The sequence below is a fragment of the Pteropus alecto genome, unplaced genomic scaffold (assembly GCF_000325575.1).
Source record: "Pteropus alecto unplaced genomic scaffold, ASM32557v1 scaffold146, whole genome shotgun sequence".
In the NCBI taxonomy this organism is placed as follows: domain Eukaryota; kingdom Metazoa; phylum Chordata; class Mammalia; order Chiroptera; family Pteropodidae; genus Pteropus; species Pteropus alecto.
In genome coordinates this window covers 22,059,865-22,071,544 of record NW_006442107.1, presented here as the reverse complement: position 1 = coordinate 22,071,544, position 11,680 = coordinate 22,059,865, and the positions used below count along the sequence as shown (strand labels likewise).

At 36.9% G+C, this 11,680-nt stretch overlaps 1 protein-coding gene and 1 pseudogene across 4 annotated transcripts in view; one reads left to right on the top strand and one right to left on the bottom strand.

Annotated features, from left to right (window-relative positions):
• The window catches only part of ZNF521 (zinc finger protein 521), a 269,073-nt gene that overhangs the window by 84,924 nt on the left and 172,469 nt on the right, over positions 1-11,680 (bottom strand). The window lies entirely within an intron of this gene.
• On the top strand, positions 4,190-4,308 carry LOC112469387 (annotated as a pseudogene).

Sequence of the window (11,680 nt, the reverse complement as noted above, 5' to 3'; positions counted from 1 at the left end):
CTTTTAATCCCATTCTCTACTTTGTTCCAGGTCTTACTATGTTGTCTCCTGGTTAAAATCTCTTGGAAACCTCTCCACTGTCTTCATAATAAAACTCAACTACCTTGCCTTGGAAAGAGGGTCTTTGATGATCTAGTATCTCCTTTTGTCTTTTAACTCCATACTTTAGACATACTCTTCTCTCTGAATAAATACTCTATTCCCCTGGACTTCCTAGGGGAACCTGTACTCATTATTCAAGATTCTGCTCAGAAGTTTCTTTTACAAAGCTTTCCTTGACCCTCTCAGGCATGCCCATGCAGTCACTTCTCTGTCTTCGCATAATACCTTGTGATTTAGTACATTTCAATTATTTATATTATAACTATTATTATTACCTTGAGGAAAGGTAACGTTCTATTTTATCTCTGTATCTCATTTACTCAATATTTAAATAACTTTGTTGAGTAAATAAGTGAATGACTGAATGATTCAGTCTTTAAGTAGAACTTCAAACACTGGACCAGGCTCTTTTGGGAAGTATTGAATCTTTAGGTGTTCAGCTGGCAGGCTGCACTAAACTTTTATAGGTTCTTCCAAGTCTTTTCCTCCACCTGTGCTTCCTTAGGGCTCAGTGAGCAACGGGGTAGGAGAGAGTCAGGCAGACATATGTGTAGAAGTTTAATCAGAGCTTTCTGTTCAGGCAAGTAGACTATTCAAAATTCAGAGCTAGCTTTCATAGTGCACACATGATAAACTAGTACAGAACTTAGGTTTAAATATTAGAAAAGCCCCCACAAATAAGCCAAGACTGTCAGGTGCAGTAAGAGAGGGTTTTACGTAGGGACTCATACTGCACAAACAAAAAATGATTGTTTATAAACTAAAGACTTAAGCAAAGTCCTTTCTTGTGGGATAAGGGTCAGCAGATCTTACGCTCTTGAGGTTGGCTCCTAAGGGTTATTTCTTACACAAGAGAGCGTAAACACTAAGATACTATTCCATTGCCTACAGAGCTCTCCCAGAGTTTTAAAGGGTAATGATTCAAAAGTACTATTTTTATGAATCCATACTGTGGAATCTTTCTACACATTTTTTACGCACTAGCCATGTGGAAGATCACAGAGCCCTATGTTTAGGCATTTATTTCGTGCACTTTAAAGGCAATTTAGAAAACTGTACTCTAGTGATCCCCAAACTTAATGCCCCTCCCTAAGTGCCCAACCAATTACCAAGAGTATGTTTTTACTGCTAGAGAAAATTTAACTTAAAAAAAGACTTTTAAATCTGGTACTAATGAGAGCCTGAAAAATTATCATCTTCTGTTATGATAAGCAGAAGAATGCCTTTTAACGGAAAACTGTTCTCTGCCTAAATTCATCTTCAAATTTTACACGTAAGGTCTAAGAACTGCTACAGATTTAATTTCATGAGTAGTGTATTCAAACTCTTTTTTCTACTCTTAAATGTAGCCCTTGTCTATTTTTAATACTTTGTTCGCATTAGTAAAAATAGCATAATTACCAGAGATGAGGTTAAATTGAAAAGTTAAGGTTACTACTCTTTTACAAGAGTCACTGAGATAACCCTGCTAGAAGTAACTGTTACTGAAATCTGATCAAAATACCTCCAAACACTTAAGAATGTGTAGGTATCTATCTTTTAACACAAACTATGAGATCTTTTAAAATATAATTACCTACAAATGGCAAAGCAGTCAGTTAAGACCAAAGGTGCTTACAGTTTAAAATGTGAATTTTTTAAAAGGTGCTGATGACTGTGTTTAATAATAAACACATTTTGGTCCATGTAGTGAAATTACTATGTATATCTTGATGCTGTCAATGTGGAGAATTTGGTCAGCTAAGATTTCAAGCTGCAATTGAGCTACGCTAATATTTTAAGTAATTCACTGTGTCATGTAGATGGAAATCTTACTGTCACAATTCTCTAATAAAAATCTGTGCTTTTAGATTAAAATTTTACTTCCTCCACTATTTATAAAAATTCCCTCACAACAGTATTTATGAAGTCATAAAGAAGCCTGCTTGGCCCTGCCCCCTTTTCTGTTATGTTCTGGTATCCAGGATAATGAGAAGCTTTGGCAACATGGCTTCAGGTTGGAATTAAAAGCCTAAAGCTCTTCCCACTCTGATTTTATGGGGCCTGGCTGCTGAGACTTCACAGGACCTTGCTGAAACGACCTGTCTACTTCAACTCCACATGGTCCCACTCCGGCTAGGCCTTTGGATCAAACCCTTCTCGTGTGAATACAGACAGCGTCTGGGAAACTGCGGTGCGGATGTCTCCACAGAGAATCACAGATGCTGTCAGGAGCGAACTTCACACTCAAACATTTGATGCATTTTAAAAAGGGATTCAGCCTCAGACTCAAACAGGCAGATGGATCCGTCTAACACTTCAAAGGCTTTAGCGGGATTGCATTTTTTTCCCCTTTGTCCCATAACCCATTTCACTTGTCCTCCTTCTCCTCCCCAACGTGCCTTTGCACAGTTCTAAAGGAAGTGACAAAGTCTCACCCATCACAATAGAACACAACAGAACAAGCACAGACACTTTAATTCTCTTATATAATCCTGAGCTTTTCCAGTTCTAATATCGATGATTCCAAGAAATCAGGGATGGGCAAAGGGAGAAGGAGTCATAGAAACAGGGACAAGATGAAAGAAGCAACAAGAAAACACCCAGTTTTGTGTTCTGTTGTCCCTGCAAAACAGTGAGCATTTTCCAAATTTGAACTTGCTCTGCCCAAAGAGTCAATTCCCATTAACAAAATGAAGGTATCCTAGATTGCAAGAATTGATGATTTCATTCTGGTTCAAGCCATTTAGGAAAAAGTCCTAAAGTCAAATGACCTTTTCTTTAAAAGGCTGTATTTCTGAAACTATTAAAGCAATTACTAAATTAGAAACACACTGTGGCCTGAAGCTGCTGATTTCCACACAAGTTCAAAAATCACTACTGCTATTTCTCCATTAATTAACTACCAGGATTTACACAAGTTGGTCAATTGACATGGAAGGTAGACAAAGGATTTTCCCCAGAGACATCCAGAAATAGGTGTATATCTGAGTCATGCTCCCTCTGAGTTATGGGAATTGATGCCAAGAAAAGAGTGAGGATTCTAAGGAACCTTAAGGTAGAAGTAGAGTACGAGGAGCAGAATAGGAAAAGGGGGCTTCAGAAGTTTTAATCAATCAATCAATTAAATTCTTATAAGCTAAGGCATCAATGTGATCCCAAAAAGTGGAAGAAGAAATTTTAACTGCCCTTTAATACTCAAGTTTAATGGGAGAGTGGAGATAACATTAATAGTTACTTATATGAAGCCACTTGTAAATAACCCAGATCAGATCATATATGGATTAAGATTGCCAAGTATAGGAAAGGTGGAACAAGCTGTTTCTTTTAAAAAGGCATCTATATAAGAAGTATGATAGAATGTACTTTTGAATAAACTCAGAGAAGATTAGGCTGAAAAAGACATTAGAGATTGTCTAGTAGGAAAATCCCCTTTAAAAATAAGGTGAAATGGACTTGCTTAAAGTCTTTTGGTGAGAATGGCAGAGCCAGACTGAGAATCCAGTTCCCATCAACAACCAGCCCTATAACCTTTCCATGACGTACGTGCACTCTATTGTGGGGATTTCGCTGTATAAAAATCTACATGTCAATGATCTCTATTTAAGAAGAAACATTTCCTCATGCTTCTTACCTCTTCAAAGCAGAGATGCAAAACTCACACATGTGCACACATACACACACACACACACACACAGACACAGACACAGAGGAAGTACTTAAAAAAGTCTTAGGAGCTAAGTGAAGAGAATGGACCTGACTTAATCCATTCAGGTCTTGACTTAAAGTCTGTATGATGTCTACACTCACATTTCAAGCAAAAGTATTTTCTTCGTCTGTTGAATATAATTGCAAAGACTGGTGTCCTTTATATATATCACAATTTAAAATGTACACAGCACATTTTAAAATAATTACAAATTAAAAACATATGTGTATTAAACACCATTAAAAAGACAAATAGCAAAAAAGTAGAAAAATAATACATTGAAAGTCAAATATCACATTGCCTTAAATGTGAAGTTCTTTTAATCAAGTCAATAAAAAAAGACAAATACTAATTCTTAACTGACATAAGGCATGAATAAGCTCTAAAATACAAAATAGGATCTATAGCCATGCCACCCTGAACAAGCCCAATCTTGTCTGATCTCAGAAGCTAAGCAGGGTCGGGCCTGGTTAGTACTTGAATGGGAGACCACCTAGGAAGACCAGGTGCCGTAGGCGTAAAAAATAAAAGAATAAGGGATTGACAAGGTCCTTTCGATCTGTGAGGTCAACCAAGGGATATCTCGCCTAAAAATAGATGAATGAATGAATGAATAAATGAATGAATAAATAAATAAATAAAATACAAAATAGGAATGGTGAATAAAGGATGAAAAAAATCAACTAGTGGTAATCAATTAGTAGTAAAAAATTGAAAATTAAAATGAGGTATTGTTGGTACAAATCGGATGGAAGTTTTTAAAATTAAAAATCTTTATTTTTAAAAAGCCTATTATTAAGTATGGTCAAGGGCATGAGAAAATGGATGTTCTCATACACCGTGGAAGACAGTGTGTATCAGTACATCTTTTCTGACCAGAATTTGAAAATTCACATAAAAAATAAATAAACATTTTTAAAAAATAATTAATTCATTAATTAATTTAAAAAGAGTATTGAGAATGTTCTCATACTTTGTTACTCATAAGAATTTATTCAAGGGAGATAATCAGGGGTAATGATACATTTTTATGGAGAATATTCATTAGTGTTGTTTAGAACAGCAACGTAATGCTAATAATTTAAAATGTCCAACTCAGACTCTGCCCAAGTGCACTGCTTAACTAAAGATGAGCACCAGTATAGGAAAGGCTGTTTTCCAAATTAAGGCATATAAAGTGTCAGTGTATCTCAGTGGTTTAGAACACAATCTCTGGACCTCAAACTGCTCAGTTTAAATGCTGCCAACTATTAGCTTTGTGGTCTTGGGTAAGTAACTTCATCTTTCAGTTTCTTCGTTTCCTCAAATATAAAATGGGAATACGGTAGTACCTACCTCATAGAATAGTTACAGTTTAGTTAAATGAATTAACATATTTATTTATAAGACTACTGACAAATAATACACCCTTAATAAGTGTTAATTATATCTTTGATATATTTGAAGAATATATAATGACATGATAATTTATGTATTATACAGTATTAAGAAAAGCAAAAAACATTTATATTACATTGTATAGTAAGATTATGTACATATTTAAGGTATATACACATATGTGTATATTTGTATAAAAGGCTGAAGAAGAAAATTTTGAAAAATATATACCAAAATGTTATTATTTGGCTCTTAGAGCTGAGGCTGTAATTCATTTTTTAAAATATTTTACTGTGTTTTCCAAATTGGCCATAATCATCGGAAATACTGATTATTCAAAGAAAAAAATAGGAATAGTTTTTCTGTATCTTTATTCTCTGATTATTAGAGAAGAAATCTTCAGAGAAAAAGGGAACATCATTATGTATGAAACCACTAAGATGAAAAAATGGAAGCTCCATGAACAGTTTAAGAAGTTGAAAAACACAGGGCAGAAAAAGAGAAAGGAAAGGAAATAAGAAGAGTAGAAAATACCAAACAGAAAAAATGAAAGAATAGCAAGCAACTATGTAAAACTTAGGAGATGAATAAGAACGTAAAATGCGGCCGAAGGCTGTGCATGTCACAAATCTGCCTGTAAAAAGTGGTTTTGCCAGGTCACCCCTGTTTGCCAGAGCCTCTTTACAATGAAATGTAAAGTGATGCTGCTGCTTTAGCGGCTTTAGGATACGGTTACAAGAAAATGGTTAAAGGTAACTGAGAAGCTGATCATTATCCATTAAGCTGTGCTCACTTGGCATGGCAGGGTATGTTCTGCAAAGTGAGCTAAACAGTTTCTTCCATGACAATTTTCTTTTTATTTCCTTCAGAGTACACTTATTTGCTATTTTTCCAAAAGTTGGGATAACCTCAGAATCCAGGCATATCCTGAGGACAGGGGAGAAAGGAAAACATGATCGAATGATAGAAATACAGTGTTTCCTCCTGTAACTGGCTAGGAAAGAATCTAAACAAGGAAACGTGTAAAGCAGGAGTGTTGCTTTCTACAGAGGAGGAACGACTGACGCTGAATAACAGAAAGGGACCACAGAGATAAAGTGGACTGTGTTGGGCTGTAAAATTGATAACTAAGTAACTATGCCGTCTGTGCATAATGAGGGGATGTATTTGAGTTAGGTGTGCCCCGATTCTGTGGGTTAGTGCAAAAATCAGCATAGTTTGGTCCACATAGTAAATACTTGGGAGAGAGAAACTGTGAACCTTGACAGGGCCTGGAAAGAATAAAAGGTCTTTAAAAAGGCCAGTTCAATACATTCAATGGAGACATTTCATATCAATATCAACTAAATTACACTCGCTCAGAAAGGCTCAGGGCTAGCTATTTGGGTTTGGAAAAGTTACTTGGCCTCTGTCGGCCTCCTCGCTATAAAATCAGGATAACAGTATAACCAGGTTATACTGGAGGATTAAATGAGACAATTTAGGTAAAAAAGCTCAGCTCAATGCAAGGGATTCTACAAATGAGTGCTGAAAAATAGTATTAAAAAATAGCAAAAGAAAATAAAGACTTGTTCGTTCATAACTATATCAGGAAACGCTTAAGGAAATTTTCTGGGAGGATTAGAGATGGGAAAATGAAGGGGTACATGGGACACCAGACAACCCACCCTCAAGAACACTCTTAAAGTTCAAGGTGGAATTCTGTTAGACACAATGGGAATGAACCATCAAATAGTTATTTTAGTAGTGTATTATTCAGCCATCTTGGCTGGCAAGGCATTATATGCAGAACTCGTGAAAATGAAATTGGTAAGATTTTGCCCATCAGAGGTGAGTAGGCAGTCACCAGTGCACTATGGGAATTTTGCCTTTATGGTGTTGACCTAGATCTATTCCCAGGTGAATTAATGCTTCTCTGCCACTTTAACTATGCAGAGGATGAATGAATAAATGAATGAATGAACGATATGCATTTTGCTGAGTTCCACACTGCCGACTGATTTGAAACAGGCAAGAAAGAGCTCTGTTTAAGAATTCAGTTGCAAGAGCAAAAGCTCACTTGTGATTCTTTTATACACAGGCACACATGCACACAGCACACACACACACACTTACACACACACTCCAGATTTCCTTATGACATCATTCCATTCAAATGGATTTTATTTACTACTCTCATTGTCTGGTTTGGAAGTAAAATTTCCATCGATAAGTTCACACATAAGCATTTCTTCAGTTTTGTGTTTTTTATAGCACTTTGTATATTCCCATAGTGAGAAGAAAAACAAAAACCAAGGTGAGAATTCTTTTGATATTTCCACTGCTTTTTATATGAAACAAGAAAGCCGTATGCCACAATGGGAATTAGAGATGGCATTTGGGGAGGTTGCCAATTTTTAGGGGAGTGTGTGAGTGTGTGTGTGTGTGTGTATACTGTTTTCTGCTAGAGTTACTATAGTAGATAATTCAAAATAAAATTCAGCAGGTCCTGATGTTAAATTTTGGGCACCAAGCTGAATTTAGGGAAAGCAGAAGTACCAGGCCTCTCTGGGGACTTGGTCTAATACCTCCTGAGGCCCCTGGCTCAGCTGTGGCAAGCTAATAAGGTTACCCTGAAGCAGATGCAGTTGTTAATACAGATGTGGCATGGGACCTCCTGAGGCAGGTCACAGTCATGATAACTCATGGTCATATGCAATATACTCATTATGAAAGCTTGTGACGGGAGCACCTCACACTAGAGGTATTATAGTGCGTCACACTCCCTTTGTCTCCTTCTTTCTCAGTTCACCTGATGGAAGACAGGCTAACTAATAATTTTATTCACACACACACACACACAGACACACACAGTGTTTGGCGAGGGAGTTTTGTTTGGGACATTTTCCCTTCAATGCAGAGGGTTTTAAATCATTCTCAGGCAATTGAAGTTATTGGAGAAGAATGTATAGAAAATCTCATGGAAATCAAGTGTGACAGCTGGTGTGGGGGTCCAGAAAAAGAAACTGTCACTATTTATGGACACAATGGAGAGGAATGGTTTTTGGCAGCTAGTTTCAAGGTTCATGGTGTGTGGTGAAATGGCTAATACTGTAGATAAAGACTGATTATAAATAAAATGGTGTGTTTCTTCAATTCTTCCCACTGCTCACAGTCTAAAATGATACATTGGAGAACACAGATATAAACTACCTGATTTCATTTTACTTAAAATCTTTTTGAAGAGAGTGAGCTGATTTGGAAATTACAATATCACAGAATCTCCTGAATGAATGAAAGATTGCATGTACATTTTGCACACTGAAGCGATAACTTTGAAAATCCATGCTGGTAACCTGAGTTAATGCAGGAAAGAGCTGAATAATGTACAGAGAGTAGGTGAAGCACTAAAAAAATCTGATTTGTTCGATATTCTCAGACTAATGGAGCACTGCAACCCTTTTGCTACTAATATTCTGATTTCTAGCCCTAGAAGACAGACAAGCAGGTTGACTTCTAAAATTCCCCAAACACTTTGTAAACAAGGATGGCAGGTCACAACATGATAAGCAGTAGCTTCTGGACACATGGGAGCTGCCTTCTGTGGGATGTCCAAACTTCTCAATCCTTGGGGGAGTGGGGCTGCAGGAAAGTAAATGTAAGTAAAGTTAAATCTCTGTAAATCATGTTTTCCCAAGAGGAACTCTGTTGCTGGGGCCATCCTTTAGCTAGTCTGAACCAATTTTTTCTTCTTCTACAAGTGATCATGAGAACAACTGTACTCCAATTTGAAATCAAATGCTCAATATTACAAATAATAGCTTTGATGAAGTTATAATTGATATGACAAAGGCTTGTCATTGGTATGTGAGAATAACTATCATTCTAAGATTCTTGCAAATGAAGACCTGCAAAAAAAAAAATATGCTTCAATCAAACTAAAGATAAAAAATTAAGTTAAGAATAATGGTTGAAGGACATAAAAGCAAAGTGTTATTTCAAATATACTAGTATAATGTATGGAGATGTGGGATTCTATGTTAATTCAAAAGGCAATGTTTCTAAAGGACTTTTATATCACTAGATCTCTTTTTCTGCGACACATAAAACCACTGTGATTTTCATCATTTAAGTTTACTCATTCACTCATTCAGTCCATTAATCAGTCATCCATTCAACAAGCTTCTCGTGTATGCCAATAAATTTTAAAATGTTTTCTATAAGTTAGAGATTGTAAAACAAGTTTAATAGGGTTTGTCCATCAGACCAGACAGTCTGTTATTTAATATAAGAATGCAGTGAAAATGATTGACAAAGATGCTTCAATAATAAAATCCATATCAAACTTGAGTATAGGTTTAGGGTTGAATGTGGCTCCTAAAAAATGTAGAAATCGAAATTAAGTAAGTTTCTCTGTGACTATTTTTATCAGAACAAGATACTTATAGTAATATTTCTATCAGAACAAGATACTTATAGTAATTTAGGTTCAGTTTTTTAAGCTGTATCTTGCAGTGGGCATTAGGTCAGATTTTTAGTTTGTAGTTAACAAGCCTTGCAGGGTTTAATATGCTGAGATCTGACTCACCTGAGCTGTAAAATATATTCGCTATTTAACTATTAATCTAAAGATCAAAATAGCACTTGTGTATATTTTTCTCAATTGCCCCTTCTCAATTTTATTATTTTATTAGTAGGGAAATAGAAATAAGAAGAGACTATAATTCAGGATCACACAGCTAGTTAGTAGCTGAATTAGATCTAGAATGCTTGCTTTCTAATCAATGATCCAAGGTTTATATACCTTAGGTCATATGACTTTAATCGATTTTAAATTACTAACGTTAGCATAGTCAATAATATCAGAGGACAAAACACAGCAGAGTATGAGAAATAAAATGGATCCACATATGTTCCGTGCAATGCAACTATGGCCTGAATCAAACAGAACAGTGAGATCCAATCGACCACACAGATAACGGTCTTCGTTCAATTCATAATAAATTGATAACATTATTTTTATGACAAAGATGGCTCAAAGATTTAAAAGTTGCTGGACACAATAATTAGAATTAAGATCAGTCTGGTTTATATCAAGCCCCTTTTTAGCACCATGTTATTGGTTTGGTCCGACACCATCCCCTGCAGTGTGTGGAGACAGGCCAGGAGTGTGAGGGCTGCAGAGCAGAGCAGGAAGAAAATCAACTGTGAAATTGGTAATTTTATTGAGTTTCACGGGGGGCTTTGTTGTTAAGACACAATGCAATTGGAACAGAACGCCTGTGGTAACACCATGCACACAGTGTCCATTTCATGGCCAAAGGTAAACTGTCTCTAACCAAAAGTTACATATACACACATCCCTCCTCAAAAGCATTTTGCAAAGTGGAAAAGAAATAGATCTGATGAATGGCTAAGCTGCAGGTATGGGGGCATTGCCAAAACATAGGTTGAGTGTGGAGGGGTGTGTGTGTGTGTGTGTGTGTGTGTGTGTGTGTGTGTTTCCTTCCTAACATCTCAGAAGGTTCCTCTTCTGAATAGGGCCTGCTGGTTTAGGTTTAGAGAAAAGCTGTCCTTTCACTATAAATGGTAAGAAGGTCCCAGGAGGAGCATGTGAGGAAGACAGGGGCAGAAGGAGAGGACAGACCGAAATGTAATGCCTGAGCAGCTGAAATCATTTGGTACTCTCAATCCCCCAGGTAAAATAAGAATTAAACATAGCTAACAGGATATTAGTCCCAGTTGGAAAAGATCTGCTTGCTGGCAATGTGAAAGTGAAGCTAACAATTGGTATTTGTTCTAGGGTAGTATTTTTTTCCCCTAAAAGCTTGACGTAGAAATAGTTAAATAAAGTATGCTGGTTAACTGTGTAAATACATTTGCAGCTCCGTGCCTTCCAGAGCTGTCCCTGTAGTGGGTTAATTTGGTTTCTGGTGGAAAGATGTCTAAAGATGTACAAGGTGTCAAGACAGGGCAGGACAGGTAGGTGAGGTTAAATGGTGGTGAAAGGAGGAACACTTTCATTCTATGAGAAGACTGTGCATGCAAAACACTTCTCCTTTGTAAAAGACTTTCTCCCACGCCGGCACATGAGTGCGAACAGCAAGCTACCATTCCAGGAAGGTTTCATTTTTATCACCCATTCTGACCACGCTTTTGCAAGGCAAAAATTTAGGAAAATTATGACAATCCTATGTGTTATTATGAGTTTCATTTAAACTGCGTGAGGGTAACAATGCTTTCTTATTTGAGGGGGCACATCTCAGGAGATTTTTGCCCTTGCCGGGGGACTAAGTAAGTAGTCATGGTCGGCTGCCCCCCATGCAAGGGAAACACTTGGGTCAGACTCTGCGTGAAAAAGGAAGGAAAAGGTGGTTACATTGCCAGGAGATCGCATCGCTGCCGCTCCCTGTGTGCTCCCCCCACCACACCCCACCAGGGAGAGGGTCACTCAGTTCACCATTTAAGCTGAAAGTGACATCAGACGGCCAGCTGGTATTTTTTACACTAATTTATTCTTGTGCAATCAGAATA